Below are 21,906 nucleotides of genomic sequence, written 5' to 3' on the forward strand. Positions count from 1 at the left end.
AGGTGAGTAAATAATTACAAAATGCTTGTTTTAAGATGATGCAACCCTTTAATGGGACATAAAATGTCATTTTGCATTGAGTTCTTGAGTCGCTGACTCGCTGTTTGAGTTTAAACCTCATTAATTGTTCTTCATATCAATATTTGGGGTTTTCAGTTCTTTAAAGCACCAGTTAATGGTGGAACAAACGCAACTCTCAAATCTCATTTACATCCAATCAAATATGGCGTGCGAAGGGTTGGCATCAATCACGTTGGGTTTAATTCCCAAAATTACAGGAATAGAGTTTTTAAGGCTGATTAAAGTTTCTTCATATCAATATTTGTGGTTTCAGGTTCTTGAAACACGAGAACATACAAAATAATTTTAGGAACAAACACAACTCTCAAATCTCATTTACGTCCAATTAAATATGGCGTGGCAAAGGTTAACGTCAATCGTGATGGGATTATTAAACAAAATTACAGGTTGTGAGTTTTTCAAGGCTCATTAAATGTTCTTCGGTTCAATATTTGAGGTTTTGGGTAGTTGAAAGCACCAGAACATAAAAAACAAAATTTTGTAGAAACAAACAGAACTCTCAAATTTCATTTAGGTCCAATCAAATATGGTATGTGAAGGGTTGGCATCAATCACAATGGGAATGTTTTATGAAATTACATGAATAGAGGTTTTTTAAGGCTCATTAAAGTTTCAGTATTTGGGGTTTTGGGTTCTGTAAAGCGCTAGAACATAAAAAATAATTTGTGGAGGAAACACAACTCTTAAAACTCGTAATTTCATCCAATCAAATATGGCTGCCAAGGCCTGGTGTCAATCAAAATGAGACCCATGTCAAAACGTGATCTAAATATTGCACAAAATTACAGGAATAATAACGTCCTAAATCTACATTCATGTTTCTTCCAGAAGAATGAACTTTAAACAGGTTTGGAACAACATGGTGTAACAAAATGCTCGTTTCAAGGAACATTAACTCTTTAAACAGAACATTAAATATCTTCAGTTTTTTTTTTTTTTCAGACCAGCAATGGTAGCTCGACACTGTTTTTTGTTGAAATGCAGTAGCTTATCTCAAGCACTCCATCGGGAGATCCACGGATCCACAACGAGAGCGATCAATACAGAAGCGAGACCGTTGGAACGGGCCGATGCATGAGCGAGGCGCTCCAGCCTGGACGGCGGAGGGTTAAGCGGTCTGTGCGTGGTTTCACGCTGGTGGGCGGCGAGTGGCGTGCCAGCATCTCCAGCTCCATCTGTGCTCGCGTTACAGTGCCGACAGCGCTCCAAACACACGTCGTGCTCCACTCGCTCCTCGCAGACGTGGTCAGTGAAGCTTCACGAGCGCGTGATTAGAAGTTAATTCGCTGAAGATGATCAAGTACTGGTGGAAGGGCTCTTAAAGTAACTGTTTATGACATTTTCACTTTAAGTTTTTAGTTGCTTCCTAAAAAAGTTGCTTCCTAAAACTTTAGTTTGTGCAACAGGCGAAAGTCACTCTTGTAGAAATGTTTTTATACTAATATTTGAGGTTAATCACATTATGTAAATATCAGATACTTACAGTCAACATGATCTTTACATCAAAATTTACTCACAACCCATAATTATTTTCATAATGTCAAGTTTCCAAGTGAAACATATTGTATTCAGGATATTTTGTTGTATTGTTATATTTTATTGATATGCTTTTTCCCGCATTTGATATTTGTTTTTTTTTTAGATCGCGTTTCAAGTTGAATGGGAATTTCAAAAAATAAAACAAAACTATAAAATTTAAAAGTTAAACTAACTGAAAATTAGAAATGCTGCCTTGGCAAATAACTAAAATACTAACTGAAATAAAACAAATAAACCCATGGTAATGCAACAAAATAAATTAATAAACAAACATTAATAAAAAAATAAAAATAAACTGAAATTGAATTAAAATGGAAACTGAAAATATTAAATATAAGCTAATTCAAAATATTACTTTAAAAATATTATAGTATATAAATAATACTAAAACTACTGGTCATAAATGTTCTCAGCCAAATATAAGAATGCAAAAATAAATACCCAAATAAATGAATGAAGACACAAATCCACATAATTGTGCATAATTATATTAATTGTATATGTAATAAAAAATGATACATTTTAAAAACATAATATATACATATAAATAATTAATTGTGCAAGATATAAAAATAATGGCTTGGCTAAATAAACGCACACATTAATGGAAAAATACCACAACATAAAACATGCATAAATGGTTGGGCAAATGCACAAAATTATGTTTAATTTAATTTAATTTAACTGTAGTATTAAATTATTTCTTCTTCTTCTTCTTTTTTGCAGGTTTTGTCCTCCATACACTGATAAATCATTGGCAGAAAGACCAGGAACAGGATGAGTGAGTCTATTTTGATTTCACGTTTGTTTTATTGCAATTCAATCTGCAACTAAACTCTCGGTATTACAAACCTCCGCTGTTATCGCTCGGCCTGACATGATAACAAACCGTAAACAAGTCACGCGCCGTTGCAGGACTCTTTTAGGGCCATCCATAAAAATGCTAATTACGGACTCCCAGAATGCCGTGCGTCGATAAATCCGTCCGTTTTTGGGGTCTCTGTCCAGATGGGCTGTGCGGGTCAGATTTATGAGAGTCGGTGTCTCGCGTAGAAAATTGGGGAAATCAATCGGCCAGATTATGTTCCTGTCAGGATGAAATACTCGCACCCATGTCCGTTATTAAACGCGTGATTGTGAGATTCAACCCTCTCAATCCGGAGCTCTTTATTGTGTTGTTTTATACGGCGGATCGTATCATAATCACTCTCTCCTGCGGCTTTTATGTAACTAAGTAAGTTTGTAAATGATTGTTGTTATGCGCTTGTGTTGAGCTGTCGGACAGCAGGGGTTTATGGGCCGTCGATGCCGTTGGCTTGTTTTACGGTGGGTTTGATGACGGATGGAGAGGTGAAGCTGATTATTTATGTTTATGCATTAGTGCATTAGAATTTCCATTGCAACATGTAAAACTGTAGGTCAAATCTCATTCACATGCATTCAATTATACAACTCACACTTTCAGTCCTATTAATGCTGATGTTTTATTAAGTAGCTAAGAGTATAAAATGCATAATTTTGATGATAAAAATTTTATGCATTGAGTGCAGACTTTAATAATCGTTTATTATAATTAAAATGATGCACAATTATATGCAAAGGAACTTCACTGCACTACATATGAAGAAATGTAGGATTTCTCTATTAATATTCATAATTGCATGCAGACATTTGATCTAAGTATGTGAATATGATTTTTTGTTGTTTTCTCACCAAATTGCAAATTATTATGCATATTCATGAATATTTGTGGTGCATAGCCATGAGCGTTGATTATTTGTTCATTGCAATTTGTGCGTTATATTAATATATACAGTAGTTGGTAATGCTACCAGAATGACCATTATTTATATTTTAATTGTTAGTGTTAGTACATTTTCAGTCAAATGATATGCAGATCTGTTATGCATAAGTTTTCAGATATAATGATATTATTTCTAATTCCTACATTTAAAAAAAAAAAATCTGATCAATTCATAAACTTACATTACTCAGTTATAATTAATACTAATAAAAATACAATATAGTAAATATGAATATATAGTAAATAAATATGTATGTAATTTTTTTTTTAACTGTTTAACACGTTAGTTTACAGACATTACATAATTCCTGTTTTTCATTGGATTAATTCATAAACGTGCATTAATTTCGTATCCAAACTATTAGTTTTGGGACTGTGAATGTAAAGCCTGTGTTATTTTGTAAATATTTAACTATAATACCACTTTTCTCTCTAGTTATATTTAATACTAATAAATATATTAATAATAAATGTAAATATAATATTCCTATTTTTTATCAGACCATTCAATTCATAAACACATTCATTTATTTTCCAAAACGAGCCTTTTGAGGACTATAAAATCTTCAGTACTAATAAATATAAAATAAATAAAATATGAATATATATGAAATAATGTATTTATTAAATTGAAATATTAACTTTTTTACAATTTTTTAAATTATTTTTCCAAATTCATAACAAGTATATAATGATTTAATAACAAATTATATTCTTATTATACATAATTATACTAAAATAACATAAAAATAAAATAACATAAATATATAAAATAACATTTGAATAAAATAAAATAATCTAGTAAATCTCCCATTACATCCATTGTCTGGACAAGTGGAGCTTGAACATTATGCTAAATGTCTCATTTTGCATTCTACAGGTCATACATTTTAGGCATGACATGAGGGTTAGTAAATGAGGACTGACCCTTCATTTCGGGGGGGTTTTTGCCCTGTTGGAGCTGCATGTTCGTGAGGGATTTTCTCTGGCTATAATTCACTGAAAGTCATCTATTCAAAGTCAACATGAAACCATTTAAACAGTGTTTTGCATTAAATTGCTCTTTAGCAAACAGCTCGGTGGCTATTATCATTATGGTGAGCGATGCGGGCCTGTGAATGTGGACCCGATATCCTCATTAGAGCAGGTATTTCTGGATGTTCGGCCCTGCTGAGAGACGATGGGCTCAGGAACATTCAGCTCCACGGGACACGCTAATAAAATCCAGCCGGAGAAGCTTTAATGGAACCCAAACTATTTCTCCAGTCCAAGAGAAAGTCACTGCTTCAGGCTTGAGCTGTTGGTTTTATAATTGTGTCTTCTGTCTACAGTTGATCTTGCCTACCTTGTTTGGAATTAAATGAATAGATTATAATAAATCTTTCTAATTTTACATAAAAATAAATATTAAAATATTAAAATGATCTAAACATATAATAACATAATAATTGAATTAAACCATTCTAAGTATAACAGTAATACAATTAGAATAAAATAAAATAATCTAATCTAATAATTCTAATTATATATAATTCTAATAATAACAATAAATTAGAATAAAATAAATATAATAATAATAATTTAGAATAAAATAAAACATAACTACAAATAATTAAACACAATATTATAAATATAATAATCCTAATTATAAATCATTCATAATAATAATAATAATAATAATTTAGAATAAAATAAAATTACAAATAATTAAATAAATAGAATAACATAATGATGTATTAAATATAACTATTTACACATAATTCCGATAATAACAGCAATAATAATAATATTAGAACAAAATAATTCAAATAAATATAATAATAATAAAATAATGTTAAATATAATAAAGATAATTATAATTGATTCTAATTATAATAAAATTATAAAATAAAATATAAAGTAATCTAATAAATACAATTTGTACAATTATAATTATATATAATTTGAATTATAATAATACAGTAAAATAAACAGCTAATTAGAATAACAAAAATAGTTATTATGAAAAAGTTATATTAAAATAAAAAATATGTACATATATAATCAATATAAAACAAGTTAAAATAATAATAACAAATTACACTATAATTTGGATTTATAATGAATAAAATTCATTGCAATCGGTTGATGTTTTGTTGATTATAATGATAGTGATTTAGCATTGACTAAATTGTACAATTGAGCGTAATTGTACCAGACTGAAAGCTTTGAAATCCTCCCGACTCTGATGAAGGTGAAGACGGTGGGTTTTTGCGGCAGGTCTGGGGTCTTTTCTGAATATTTTAGCATGCTGCTGATGAGACGTGTTTTGAAGCCGTCCCTTCATCCATTAGCAGAAAGAGCCGCTCGGGCTGGTCACAGTTCATACTGCCTCCTCATTAAGTCGTCTGATTTATTCCTGAGGCTCAAAATGAAACTTCTCTCTGCATTTCCCATCATGCTCGGCTTCCATTCATGTTCCCTTTATATTTACATGACTCTCAAGAGTCATGAATGAAACGTGTGAGAGCATTTTCCTAATTTTCGCAAAATGTTTACATACATTTTCATAATGTTTCCTGTTACACGACTCAGAAAGGGCAAACTCATCCAGTCGTGCTGTTTTAGAGGCGCTTCCCTTACTTCCAGACTGTTACGCAACATTTATGCACATTTTCAGAACGTTTCTTTACGGTTCTCTGTGCAGAAACCACATCTCATCCAGACATGTCGTTTCACTTCACTTCTAGACTCTCAAGAATCATGAAACGTGTGAGAAACGTCAGTTTTTTAGGCAGAAGCTGCGGAAGAAACACTGAACTCATCCAGATGTGCTTCTTTCTTTACTTCCAGACTCATGAATGAAATGTGTGAGAACGTTTCTCTAACGTTTACACAACCTTTACGTACGCTTTCAGAAGGTTTCTTGTTAGTTAACAGTTTTTTTTAGGCAGAAACTGCTTAAGAATCCTCAAAATCATCCAAATGTGGTTCTTTCCTCCCAACCTCTCATAAGTCATGAATTAAATGTGCGAGAACATTTTCCTAAAGTTTGCACAACATTTATATAAGTTTTTGAAAACATTTCCTGCACAGTGTCACAGTTCTTCATGCAAAAACTATGTAAGAAATGCTGAAATCAACCAGATGTGCAGCTTTCTTCTCTTCCAGTCTCTCAAGAGTCAATGAAACGTGGAAATGTTTTCAAAACGTTTGCGCAACGTTTTCAGAACATTTCCTTCACAGTTTTTTTTTTTTTTAGAAACTGCTTAAGAAATAGCAAACTCATCCAGAAATGCAGTTTTCTTCACTTCCAGACTCTCAAGAGTCATGAATGAAACATGAGAAAATTTCCCTAACATTTGCGCAAACTTTACATACATTTTCAGGACGTTTCCTGTTAGTTGACACTGTTCTTTGGGCAAAAGCCTCTTAAGAAACACTGAACTCATCCAGATATGCAGCTTTCTTCACTTTCAGTATCTCAAGAGTCATGAATGAAATGTGTGAGAACGTTTTCCTAATGTTTACACAACGTTTACATATGTTTTTAAAACGTTCCCTGTTAGTAGGCACTTTTCTTTAAGCAGAAACCGCGTAAGAAATTGCAAACTCATCCAGACGTGCAGCTTTCTTCACTTCCAGGCTCTCAAACGTCATGTTCTCTTCCTCTCATCGCTGTAATCTCTCAAATCTCCCTTATGAGAGCGAGGCGTCCCGTGGCTGTGGTGTGAAAAGCCTGCGCTCCGCAGCTCGGTTTAGCTCCGTGTCTGAAAGCATCCGTGCTCCGGGGTCGTCCAGTTCGAGTGTGAAGTGGCAGGATGTCCCATCCGGGTCCCACAGGTGTGTTTTTTTCATGCGTTGAAGTGATTTCTCTCTCTCTCTGTGAAGTGCAGACAGGGGACGCCCACTCCTAAAGCCTTTTAATGCGTGTCGCCGGCCCTCGGGGACAGCAGCTCTCACAGACCTGTCCATCTGACAGACATATCAGTCCAGCCTGGCAGAGCGACGCACTCGGGAGTGCCAGGAAAATGAAGAGGAGGATGACGAGGAAGTGCTCCTGCCAAATAAAAGCTCTTGCTTGACTGCTTTTATATTATGACATGTTGTTCGGGTAGGTGGTTTGGCACTGAACAACGGGGACAACTAAACAATGCCCTCTTCAGTGCTCGCCGAGATTCAGAGCTTAATTGGACATTTGTACATGCGAACAATCTCACTTATAGACAGAAAAGACAGGGGAGTTGTGTTCAGGTTTTTACACAATCAAGCTTGTGGATTTCGCCTGGTAGGCGATAAAGCAACAAAATGCGGTTTTATTTTTAATTCATAAATGATTAAAGTTTTTTGATAATCGGTGATGTGGTGATGAATCATGCGAGTCTCTTAGTGGCCATTTTTAACTTCTGAAGAATTTTGTAAACTTTTTTTAAACTTCATAACATGACAGCCATTATTTTTCAGTGATATTTATTTTTAAAATTATTTTGAAATGAATAAATGTCCAATTATATTTATTATAAATATTAACATTTTTAATCGTTACATTTTGTATATAATTTTTGGTGCGATAAATCACATTAGTTCCCTTGCTTACTTTTCAATATTAGCATATTGCAAATGTTAGCATGAGACATTTGGACAACAATAGTTTTACAGAAGCCAAGAATGTCATTCATTGATGATTTTTAATTTGCGTTGAAGAAATTCCTGAACAATTTACCTGTCACATTTTATTCATTACTTTCGTTGTGTTGAATTATGCAAGTTGGTGTGCATAAGCTAACATGCTAGCGTGTTACAAATATTAGCATTAGATATTTGGACAACACAGTCTCAAGTAAAAAAGCAAAGAATATCTTTGACCCTTTTGACTTGTATTTAAATCTTTAGTTATGTTTTACAAATTTTTTTGACATTAATTTTCAGATTACATTTTTTAGTTTTAATGAATAAACCTCAACTTGTATTGTAAATATTTTACTTTTTATCACTTTATGTTACATTTAATGACATTTGTTGAGTGTTGTGTTAACTTAGTTAAGCTAACATGTTAGCATGCGAAATTCAGACCACGATTTATTTCAAAGAATTCTCTGTAGCTTTTCACTTGTACCTTTTATATTTAATTCATTTATTGATTTATTTGTATTTTTATGAATACACTGTAAACCACCTTTTTCACCTTTCAGTATTAAGTTAGCTTGCTTAACCTGATGTTTGTTTTGTTATAAATGTTAGCACGCTAAATTTTGGAAAATGCCAAATGCCGAGGATAATGTCTTTTTCGTTGAATGATGTGATTCAAACCGTCACTAGCCATTTCTATACTTAATATTTAATTCATTCCTGTTTTCTACACTGAATCCATCTCAGATGTCTCAACGCTCGTACACTCACACATACGACTCAAAAGGCCTTGGCACATCATTCACTATAACTCAATGCAGGCTTGAATTTTTAAAGGGCCTCGTTCTACCTCAGGCAGGACGGCGGTGCTGTTTGTCTGAGATGCATTACGCCATGTGCTTTGTATTCTTCACAGGGTGTCGTTTTGGCCTGATACTGCCTAAATGTGCTTCTAAATCTAACCAAAGATCTTTTATATGATATCAGTGGCTGATTTGTGATTAGATGTGAAGACTGAAGGTCAAAATCACCCTTGAGAACATCTCCCAAAGGTAACGCTTCTCTTTCAGATTCATCATTATTCGCTGTAACCTTTATTAAATATTAAATCAGCATTAACTGCCATTAAATTACTGTATTAACTAAACTACTAAATTACAGCACTTATTAGGCAATGCAAACCGAAAAGGAAAGTCATCTCAGAGGTGAATGATGCAAGTAATTGCATTCCGATGAATGTTTACAACAAAAAACTTTTTTGTTGGAATAACATGCACCGATAAATTGTTCGCAAAAAGACCAAGAACGTGCATTAGGACAAAAAAATGAGCACCACACACTTTAAAAAAATATATATTTTCAAACAATGCGATGTCAGATGAAAAGGAAAGAGACGCCAAATGCTAGTTATTGCATTCTGACAAATGTTTATGACAATTTTTTTTTCTTTGGAAATAACATGCACCGATGAATTATGCACAGTAATGCTGCGTTCAAGTCCTACTGGGACGTTCGTACTTACGAGTTGACAAGTCTTATCATGACGTCGGGTGCGTTCAAGTCACTTTGGTCGGAAAAAGTTCTACAACTTTTTAAACTCTACATCTACAAAATATTGAATGAAGAATGTGCATCAGTGTGTTTTTTCTTTTTTCTGTTTTTATTTAATTTATGAAGGTGATGTAAACTGAATAATTATATGTTCTATTATAATTATACAATAATAAAATATTGTGTATATGTAACTTATATAGCTTTATTGTACATTACAAAAAAATAATCATTCTATTAATTTCAACTACCGATGCTGCATATCTTTAGTCTTTGGCTGCGTCCATTGCATACGACAAGTTTTTTTCACTGACACGCCCCAACCCGGAAACTCAGGGCTTAAAGAAAATTTAGAGTTTCCCACTCGTAATAACGACTTTGTGGTGGCGTTCATGTGCGTTCAACTCGTAAATACGATGTATCCGACATGACTTGAACGCACCATAAGACCAAGAATGTGAATTTGAAAAGTAAAAAAAAACAACAACAAAAAAAAAAACATTCCACTTATAAGTATTAAATTGACATTTTATAACTGTTGTAGCGCTTTTTTTTGTGTTAACTTGTTTAAACTAGCATGTTAGCATGCAAAATTCGTAAGAAAATTTCATAGGAAATTTCATAACTGAGCACCACATAAACTTTTTTTTTTTACAAAACATTTTTAATAATTTTATGACTTTTGTCACATGTTGTGATGTTAACTTCATTAAGCTAAGGTGCTAAACTGTAAAATTTGCACATTATGACTTGTCGCATGTTGCGATGTTAACTTCGTTAAGATAAGGTGTTAAAGTCAAATTTGTACATTATGACTTTTGTTGAATACTGCATTATGCATTAACGTCAAATTTGCACATTATGACTTTCATCCCATGTTGTGATGTTAACTTTACGCTAGCATGTTAACGTAAAACTCGCACATTATGACTTATCGCATGTTGTGATGTTAAGCTAAGGTGTTAACGTAAAATTTGCACATTATGACTTTTGTTGCATGTTGTGATGTTAAGTTAATTTGTTAACATGTACAATGTACAACCTTTTTTTATATGTCGTCAGTCAAAAAGAAAATATGCAATTTACTGCATTTCTATAAATGTTAACAACAAAAAGATTGCTATTAAAACAAACTCTTTTTGTTGGAAAAAAACATGCATCATTGCATTATGCGCAATATAACCAAAAACTTGACAAGGGAAAGCAAGCAAGTACAATTTTGATTTTATGTTGACATAGGTGCAATATTTTACTTTCGGTACTTCCTTTAAATCATAATACTGTACAACATTTGTGATTCAACATACAGACGTGTCGCTTTGTCAGCTCTAGGAAGTGGGATTATTTCCTCTCTATCCTCCTGTCTCTCCCTTGATTTTCTGCCGTTCTCTTTCGACGTCTAGCTCGCTCTTTGTACTCGTCGAGAGCCGAAGATCAAAGACGAGCGCCGTGAAGCTCCCAGGCCTAAATTAGATTCATGCTTCCTTGAAAGAACAGAGAAATTGGTAGGATGAAAACTGAAGGTCAATGTCAGCTCGCTCTCAACAAAATGCCGCCTCCACGCAAGCGGGATTAGGTCTCGACGCCGGGGCTCTGGAGAGCAGGGGAACGAGGAGTGAGCGGAGAACGGGCGCCAGGTGGAGAGGGGCTCTTATCACCCGCGGCCACATCTGAACTGGTTCCACCTCAGAAACGTGCGCAAAGACACATTAGACACGGCAGAACAGCAAGTAAGAGCTCAGGGCACTATTATAGATTTAAGACATCAATACGGTACATCAATAAAATATTTACAGAGGCTTGTTATCCGTGTTTTTCTTTTGCAAACATGCCTAAAAAATTCCCAACTATTTTTCAGCCATTCAACAAGCTCTAATACATTTCAGCCACGTAGCAAAGCATCTTAGAGGCAGCATAGCAAAGCTGTGGAACACATTAGCATTGCCACTGTGACTTCTGAACCATTTTTTCAAAAGGTTGTAATTATTACTTCAACCCTTGGATATTATGTGTACCATAACACTTACTGTACAAATGGGCAAATATTAAGTGCTATTCATGCTAACCATAAATTATCGTTGCATCCTGAAACAGATTGCCGATGACATTGAGCGTCAGCAGACCTCAATGTAGTTTTTTGCATGGACACCAAAGTAATTAAAAAGAATAAGTGGTGGCCAATAAGCAGGGAAGCATGTAATTACGAGGTGTCTGGGCGGCACTAGCTTTAGCGCTTTAGCCTGTGACCTGTGATGGCTCAACAGACGAATTAATTAACGAGCATGGTCCTTTGCATTTCATTACAGGAGCTTCTCAACCTGTCATTTCATTCTGCTATTAATTTCTAAGATCCGTCTCACCACAGCTGAGCACTTTCTATACTGTATGCTCATTTTTGCTAATGCTAATCATGTGGCATGTTGTCTTTTTGCATTGTCTTTAAAGTTTCTGTCCAGTTGAAAATGTCCTGTCAAATGCTAATTACTGCCTTATACTTTTACAGAACTGTTTATTTGCAGAGAGTTAATATTAGACCGACTTTGACTAGCAACAAATCAGCTACAATCTAACTTAAGGTGGTCAATATAGTTTTTCAGACTTGGTGGCAAGTTAGTTTTTGCTAATTCTAATCATGTTGTCTTTTTTGCATAGTCTTTAATGTTTCTGACCATTTGAAGATGTCAAACCCTGTCAAATAATAAAGGTGACAGAAAGCTAAGCTAACATCGACTAAGCTACTTTAACTATTTAGTTATTCATCATAAAAACATCACAATACAAACAAAAATCCCCCAAATAGGCTTCATTTGTAGATTGTGCAATTGTGCATCAAGCTTTTGTGTATCTTCTCCTTCCCAGTGCCTCTTTCGACTCTCTCATGTCTAATTAACACCACGCAGAACTGTGGCAGAGCAGAACTTTATGTAAAACCTGCAGATGGCCAGTTTTTCAGCGCGCTTCCTCCAGACAATCACACTGACACAGTAAAAGCATTTTTCTAGCGTACCAACATCACAGTTCAGATGCAAATGACACCGCACACACAATTTTGCTAAGCTAACTTCCTCACACCTTGGCTAGTGTATTGCCTGCTTCATCAGTTTGGCTCGTTATTGTTGTTAGCATTAGCAGGTAACCAACAAGGCACAGTAAAACTATTAACGTTTTGCTAATCAGTCAGCTTAGTTGATGTGACAATACTTTCAGGATATGACGAAAGGAGATAAGCTTCCTCACACATTGGCTAGTGTGTTGCTAGCTTTGTGTTATTATTAAACGCTAACCTATACAGTTTAGTAATATTATAAATCAGTTACAGCAGCTTAGTTAATATTAACTTTGTTTGTCATACTTTATACTATAAAGGTTAACTGTAGTTTCATGCATGTTTTATTGTTTACCTTATCGTTAGACAGAATCTTTATACCACAGTGGCTGATGGGTAAAACCACACAACGCTAAACTGAACATTCACGCGTTTGGCAGACGCTCTTACCCTGCATCTTAGGTGCGTTTTATTGAGGTGTGTTTCCAGCTGTATCTCGCCCATCTCTGTTTGCGCAGAATGACGATGGCCGTCCGCCAGTAGGAGGCTGCAGGGGATCTTGGCTGGCAGAGCCGCCTGTAATCGCTGCTGATGGGCCCTTATTAGCCACGCTTGTCTGTGGACGTCACCAGGGAGCCTGTGTGGAAGGGGACAGGGACACATCTGCTGATGCGAACCACAATCATCTCACATGACTGCTGGCCGGCGGCAAACGCCAAACCCACTGCTCAGGTAGACAATTAGCAGGAGTATTATGGGTTTTGTGTTGGCATGTTCTGCTTTATTTCATCATTTTGATGTTAGAGCTCGATATTGTACGCACACAAATATGGTTAAAACGTTAGCTAAACACTATAACGACATGACATTCACAAAGCAGCATGGAGTGAAATTATTTGTGCTGACGTAACCATATTTAGGTTGATTTTGAAGCGCATTACCATGAAAAATAAAAGTAATCCACTGAGTCCACAGTGGCTCAGATGTTGGGCGAAAATGAAGAGACTACTGTTCAGTCTTGCATCCAAACACCAGGATTGCTTATGAGACATTGTTGACGTTACAGCTGCTTAAGCACAGAGAAATTGGAGGACAGCGCATGACTTGCTGAGGGTGGAAACTATGTCAATGCAGGGCTGACAATCAAAGGCCGAGGGCAGAGCCTAAGCAATGTGAAGTCATATTGCTAAGAGAATCAGAACCGCTTATCTATTGAGACTGATTTGGTTTAATGAGGTTTAAAAAATAAGGAGTGTAAAACACAAGGATCATTGTAGGGTGGTCGTGTTCACACACTGCCAACACACATTTATGTCCAAACACCATGTAAAAGTGGATTTTGCATAAAAGGTGCCCTTTAATTAACCGAGAAATTTTAATACGTGAGGTGGATTTTACAGGTTTCACATGCCATCTCTTAAATCAAGTTAGTACTATTTTATTGGTATTATATTTTATTGATTTTGTGTAATATATAACTATAATATATATGTATAAAAAATCATGCTATATAATTAAACACATCATGATATCATAAAGTAGACATTTAAAATCTAACATTGTTAAATGTATTAATTTAAATTCTTTGTGTTTTTCAGTTTAAATAAAGATGACATGATTTATTTTTAATTTATTATTATTATTATTATTATTATTACTATCATTATTATATAACTATATTAATAAATAATTAATTTAGTATTTATTGTATTATATTTTTATTAGTTTTGAAGCCATAAATGTATTTTTGTTACTTTCTTTTTAGGTTTATAAAATTAATACTATGTTTTATTATTAGTTATATTAGTTAGTTATATTTATATTTATTAGTTATATATATATTATATTACTTAAATAATTTATTTAGAATTTTTATTCTATCTGATTAGTTTTGGAGCCAAGCATTTTTATTTATTTATTTTTTGCTTATGATTTTAAAATTGATAGCTACTGTTTATTATTATTATTATTATTTATTTTTCATATATTATATAACTATACTGAATAATAATTAAATTATTATTATTATTATTATTATATTTTTTGCAAGTTTTTGCATACTTTTTCTTTATACTTTATTATGATTTTAAAACTGATTGCTGCTTTTTATTTTAGTATTATAATTATTATTTCTATAATATATATTATATAAATATATTAAGCAATATTTTATTTACTTTTTTATTGTATTTTTGATCGTTTCTGAGCCATTTTTTACACTTCATTTTTTATGATTATAAAATACGTAGTTACTGTTATTTTCTATTCTTATTTTTGTTAGTATTATTAATAATATATTATACAGTGAGGAAAATAAGTATTTGAACACGCTGCTATTTTGCAAGTTCTCCCACTTAGAAATCATGGAGGGGTCTGAAATTGTCATCGTGGGTGCATGTCCACTGTGAGAGACATAATCTAAAAAAAATCCAGAAATCACAACGTATGATTTTTAACTATTTATTTGTATGATACAGCTGCAAATAAGTATTTGAACACCTGAGAAAATCAATGTTAATATTTGGTACAGTAGCCTTTGTTTGCAATTACAGAGGTCAAACGTTTCCTGTAGTTTTCACCAGGTTTGCACACACTGCAGGAGGGATTTTGGCCCTCCTCCACACAGATCTTCTCTAGATCAGTCAGGTTTCTGGCCTGTCGCTGAGAAACACGGAGTTTGAGCTCCTCCAAAGATTCTCTATTGGGTTTAGGTCTGGAGACTGGCTAGGCCACGCCAGAACCTTGATATGCTTCTTACAGAGCCACTCCTTGGTTATCCTGGCTGTGTGCTTGGTCATTGTCATGTTGGAAGACCCAGCCTCGACCCATCTTCAATGCTCTAACTGAGGGAAGGAGGTTGTTCCCAAAATCTCACAATACATGGCCCTGGTCATCCTCTCCTTAATACAGTGCAGTCGCCCTGTCCCATGTGCAGAAAAACACCCCCAAAGCATGATGCTACCACCCCCATGCTTCACAGTAGGGATGGTGTTCTTGGGATGGTACTCATCATCATTCTTCTTCCTCCAAACACGTTTAGTGGAATTATGACCAAAAAGTTCTATTTTGGTCTCATCTGACCACATGACTTTCTCCCATGACTCCTCTGGATCATCCAAATGGTCATTGGCAAACTTAAGTCGGGCCTGGACATGTGCTGGTTTAAGCAGGGGAACCTTCCGTGCCATGCATGATTTCAAACCATGACGTCTTAGTGTATTACCAACAGTAACCTTGGAAACGGTGGTCCCAGCTCTTTTCAGGTCATTGACCAGCTCCTCCCGTGTAGTTCTGGGCTGATTTCTCACCTTTCTTAGGATCATTGAGACCCCACGAGGTGAGATCTTGCATGGAGCCCCAGTCCGAGGGAGATTGACAGTCATGTTTAGCTTCTTCCATTTTCTAATGATTGCTCCAACAGTGGACCTTTTTTCACCAAGCTGCTTGGCAATTTCCCCGTAGCCCTTTCCAGCCTTGTGGAGGTGTACAATTTTGTTTCTAATGTCTTTGGTCTTGGCCATGTTAGTAGTTGGATTCTTACTGATTGTATGGGGTGGACAGGTGTCTTTATGCAGCTAACGACCTCAAACAGGTGCATCTAATTTAGGATAATAAATGGAGTGGAGGTGGACATTTTAAAGGCAGACTAACAGGTCTTTGAGGGTCAGAATTCTAGCTGATAGACAGGTGTTCAAATACTTATTTGCAGCTGTATCATACAAATAAATAGTTAAAAAATCATACATTGTGATTTCTGTTTTTTTTTTTTTAGATTATGTCTCTCACAGTGGACATGCACCTACGATGACAATTTCAGACCCCTCCATGATTTCTAAGTGGGAGAACTTGCAAAATAGCAGGGTGTTCAAATACTTATTTTCCTCACTGTATACCTCTATTAAAGAGTAGTTGAATTATTTATTTATTTACTATTTTTCATTCTGTTTTTGTTGTAGTTAATTTTGGAGCCATAAATATTTTTTTACGTTTTGTTTTGTTTTGTTTATGATTATAAAATTGATATTTACTATTCAAATCTTAAATAGGCCTATATTAAACTCTATTTACTTTATCAATAAATGTATTTTTGAGCAAAATTTGGTAAACACTGTTTTATAGAAGGGGGGGCGGGGTATTGTTTTTGTGAGCCAGTAAATTCATAATGGACACAATTGAGTCACTGAATTATTTTCTATTCAACGTTCTTTCACTCACAAAGGTGTTAAATTACTTGTGAATGACATTTCTTTTTTTCTTTCAAAAAGCACCCAGTGGGAAAAAACAATAAGATCAGACAGTAGATGTTGAGATGTTAGCATTACATGGAAAGCTTTGTAGAGTGAAACACTGAGTCTCTGACGTCGTGTGGGAAACAGATGGCAGGTACAGGTTCAATCCACCGGGAACGATCTCGCCGACTCGCTTGTTGCGCTTTTCACCGGAGAGACATTTCGAAGAAACATTAGCCATAATTAAGTTTACAAATATTTGTTTTCACACAGCCTGAAGTTACGTAACATGCAATATAATCAAATAGCATTTGGAAGCCCATAATTTAGAGCAATTTAACCCAAACTCGTTACACGAAAGCCCAGAAAAGAGCTTAAATTTCATGCAAGCTGTCACGCCAGGCCTTTTTTTCCCCTCTCGTCAAGCATTTCCCATGCCTCCGAAAAGTGGCACCCTGATTGTCAGAGCAATTATGTTGTATATGATTGGGGTAGCGATTACACAGCCTTCATTTGGCGTGATGATTCTTGTCGCTGGATTCGCCGTGTAATTATACAAGTACGCCCAGGTACGGAAGACAGCGACGACGTATTGCAACGTTTATTTAATCTATTTTCTCCCCTTCCATCTCCAAAGCATTATTTGAGATGTTGAAATGCTCCTCTCAGATAATGCAGGTGCTGAACTAACCGTGATTGCGACAATTATCTGTAATTACCCAACTTGCGCAGACAAGAAAGTTTCACAGATGCATTCAGGAAAGTTTCAAAACGCAGCAATGATTGTAATAATTGGCAACTGAAAGTCCTTCATCCTTCAGCCCCAGAGTAATCGCAGGTGAAGAGTTGACGCTAACCTTTAACGTCTGGGTTTTTATTCTCACGTTAATGTAATTTCAGCTGTTCTGACTCATTTTTCTCCGAAAACATCTTCAATCTCAGGTCAACCAAGATGTAGATAAGTTTGTTTCTTCATCAGATTTGGAGAAATGTAGCATTGCATCACTGTCTCACCAATAGATCATCTGCAGTGAATGGGTGCCGTCAGAATGAGAGTCCAAACAGCTGATAAAAACATAACAATAATCCACACCACTCCAGTCTAACAGTTAACATCCTGAGAAGACAAGAGCTGAAACAAATCCATCATCAAGACGTTTTTAAAATATGAGTCCATAATCCACAATAACTCTTCCTCCAGTGAAAACGTGGTCTGATCTGAATCTGGAAAGAAATCTGCACAGATCAAGCACCGTTTACAAGCAAAAACAGCTGTAAACAAATATGTGGGTGGATTTTGATGTGAGAGACAACAGGAGATGGACTTTTTCACTGGAGGAAGCGTTATGGATTATGGACTTGTAGTCTGAAGCAATGGTTTGAAGTTAAAAACGTCTTGATGGATTTGTTTCTTATGAACATGCAGCTTTTGGCTTCTCAAGAGGTTAATTGATTTTCTGCTAAAATTTAGTGTGCATATATGGTACAACTTAAAATGTGCTTTGTGATTTTTGCAAGTACTGAAATCCGATGTTCTTGTTTAGACAGGGTTTTCAGTATATTCCAGTATTTAGTACCAATTTTGGTTGCTATATGGATGACAACATAAAAAAAAGGGGAAGATTCAGCTCTATATGATTGCTCTATTTGAACAATCAGACTAAAAACAATTGTTTTTGTAATCATATTTTAAAATATAATTTAGTACCAGTTTCAGTAGTGATGATGACAAATAAATAAATAAACAGGACAATTTGACTCCATTTACATGCTTTATATGACCATTGACAAAAAAAAAAAAAAAAAAAAAGTATATATATATATATATATATATATATATATATATCGTATTTTAACTCCCATCTGATTTGCTTATTTAGATTATATTATTATCAATATATTTTTGTGTTAAGTACCAGTTTCGTTAGTGATGTATGGAAGTCCGTTTCTTCCACTGAATAAATAATTAAAATATGTAATTGCAACTTTTTGCGTTTTTTCCTCACTATTGCGAGTATTCATCTCACAAATCTGAGTTTTATTCTCAGAATTGTGAGATATAAGCTCGCAAACTCGAAAAAACAAACAAACTTACAATTCTTACTTTATAACACACAAATTGCGAGTTATTAGGTCAGAATTGTGAAATTCTGCAATTATGAGAACATATCAGTCTTTTTCACTCTCAGAATTGGAATTTACAAGTTTAGACAGAGTTTATGTCTCCAAATTCTGCTAAAAAAAAAAAAAAAAAAATCAGTCACAAAAGTCAGAGATAAAAATTTGCAATTACTTTTGTTTTTTTATTCAGTGGCCGGAACGGGCTTACAAAAAAAAAAAAGAAAAAAAAATTGGGTGTATTTACTTACTCCATTTGATCATACAGGCAAAAAAAAAAAAAATAAATAACCATATTTCAAATCATATTTTAAACGTGATTATAATTTGCTTGCTTAGACCGTGTTATCAATATATTTTCATATTTAGTATCTGTTTCAGTAATGATGAAAAAAGATAATTAAATAATTTATTTTTAATAATTAATTTAAAATTAAATAGTTCATTTATTATTAATTTTTGAATCTGATTTGCTTGTTTAGACCATGTTGTCAATATCTTTTAGTGTTTAGTAGGAGTTAAGGTAGTGATGATGATGCAAAGAAAAGAAAATTTGGCTCTATTTACTTATGGCTTCTCACATTTACAATCACATTGTGTCCTCCGAAATCCAGCTCGACTCTTCAGACTAAGAATCCCGTTCCATTTAATCCATTTAATGTGGTTTCTTGCTGTTCAGACTAAAACAAATTTGAGTGGGATGTGCAGAAAAAGTCCTCTGGAGCTCATTCAGACTGAGATACTGACTGTGCACGTGTCTGTGGTTGAAGAACGAGAACGATCCGTCAATGTCAGGACGTCAGAGTGACCATTACTCTGATGTGTTTAGGCCACTCTGACGAGCTCTGCCAAACGATCTTCACTGCAGCGCTCTATTCTGAGCGAGCTGCCATGACCAATGTATTTCCCACTGCTGTTTGTCACCCTTTTTTCCCTGCCTGACTCAGGTTAAGGGCGATTTATATGTGCATTTGTACAAAACGCTTTTCAGTTGTAAAAGTGAAGGCCGCGCTAACGGTGTGATTTGCATTGAGCAGAAACTCTGCGCTTTGTGTTTACTGCGTCAAATACTCTGCTTGCGCCACATAAACAAACACATACAAAGGCAGGATATTTTTACCTTCAGATTTGAAATGACCCTCATTGTTCACTGCAGTTAAGCAAGAATCAGTCCTTGAATTGCCTTGTCCCTGGATTGTCTGGTCTCAAAAAGCTCTACTGTATTCGCTTTGCTTATAAAAGAAAAGATGACTGCAGACAAACCACTCTGTCATTCCTTTACTATAAGCATGCCAACACTTTTGATGTTGAACTATTGGCAGCCACAGTGATTTGGTTTGTTTAAGTTCCTCAGCTTCACAGGCTTTCTTGAAATCCTGAGAGTTTTAGATGTTGAAACTTTCAGAGGTGAGTGAGTCACAATGTCTGAGTCACAATGAAGAACTGCAGAACAAGTGCTGGTGCAACCATCTACAATTTTTCAAATTAATTTTTATAAGTGTTATTTTTGCTGTCGCACCACTGCAGTTAACTAACATTAAATCAAATGTTCGAGTCAGACATAATAAAGAATGGAAAAACAAGTGCTGTTGAGTAACTAGAGTAATTTCACAACTTTCAGTTAATTTCAGTTTGAAACCACAATTAAATTATCTCCAAAACAGTGTTTGAAATCATAAGCATTTACGATAATGACATTTTTAAAAGAAGTTAGAGTCAAAGGTCAATCTTATAAATATCGTCTTGCAGCAAGGAACCACAGAACCAGTGTTGGTGAGTAACTACTTTTACATTTACAAGGTTTATAAACGTTACAAGATTTTTTTCTCCAATGATGACTTTTTAGAACATTGGAGCTATTTTTAACAGGAGAACATATACAAATCTTACTTTAAAATTTTTTTTTTTTTTTTTTTAATTTTCATATTACCGTATTGTCCCGAATATAAGACGATGTTTTTTTCTTGGAAATACATCTGAAAAAACGCGGTCGTCTTATATTCGGGGTCTAGACTTTGACATGTCAGTAATACACCCACAACAACAGGTGGCGCCAAAAACGCCTAAAACGAGTGTGCCATGAAATATGTAATGTAATGTGTGTTGTAAAGTCGTGACTGTCATGTTAGCCTGATGGGACCAAACTTCCTCTGTAAGTGATTTTAAAACATAAGATTATACCCAGATTTGAAGATTACAATAAGATTTCACTTCTACTGATAATACAATTTTGGTAGGCTACTATGAGATGGATAGCCTAAATGTTATATAATTCAGATGGGCTACCTGTTATTTCAATGGTATATCAAAAAGTGTATATTTTTCAATGTCATTGTTGGTACATTTTACCAGTATTTACCATACTTTCAAAACAAAAATTAAAATAGGAAAAATATGCAATTTGAAAATAATTTAAGAAAAAAATGTGTTTTACAGAGAGAAAAACAAACAAAAAACAATATTTGGTTTTCAAAAAGCCTTTTTCCAAAAGGTACATCTGGAAAAAGCGGGGTCGTCTTATAATCAGGGTCGTCTTATATTCGGGACAATACGGTATTATGTTTTTCATTAGGGTAACAGCATTTAAACTGTTTTAGTGTAAAAAAAGAGTAACTTTTTTACAAAAGATTTACAAACGTAATTTTTTTTTACACAATATGTAAAAATCTTCCGGCAGCGAGTAACTAACTACTAAATTTTTGTTGTTATTATTGTTTTTCAGTAAGGCAGCAGTTAAACTGTCGTAACTTTGACATGCAACTTAAAGATGAACTTTTATACGAATGAGACTGATAAACTTTACAATTTTGGAGTCGAACGTGTGAGTAAGAACATCTAAAAACTGTGTAAAAGAAACAGCGAAGAACGTAAAATCAGTTTGGGTGAGTAAATAACTAAAAGTTGTGATGTTACAGACTTTTTCTGTATTG

The 21,906-nt window shown here is 34.4% G+C and overlaps 1 long non-coding RNA gene across 1 annotated transcript; it reads left to right on the forward strand.

The window, feature by feature from the left end:
- The first annotated feature begins 509 nt into the window (after window positions 1-509).
- Window positions 510-13,778, forward strand: LOC131529771 (uncharacterized). Its single transcript, XR_009268215.1, has 3 exons — window positions 510-1,326; window positions 2,347-2,401; window positions 13,148-13,778. It is a non-coding gene; the product is annotated as an uncharacterized LOC131529771 (long non-coding RNA).
- Window positions 13,779-21,906: the final 8,128 nt, after the last annotated feature.

This window comes from Onychostoma macrolepis, chromosome 22, assembly GCF_012432095.1.
Source record: "Onychostoma macrolepis isolate SWU-2019 chromosome 22, ASM1243209v1, whole genome shotgun sequence".
In the NCBI taxonomy this organism is placed as follows: domain Eukaryota; kingdom Metazoa; phylum Chordata; class Actinopteri; order Cypriniformes; family Cyprinidae; genus Onychostoma; species Onychostoma macrolepis.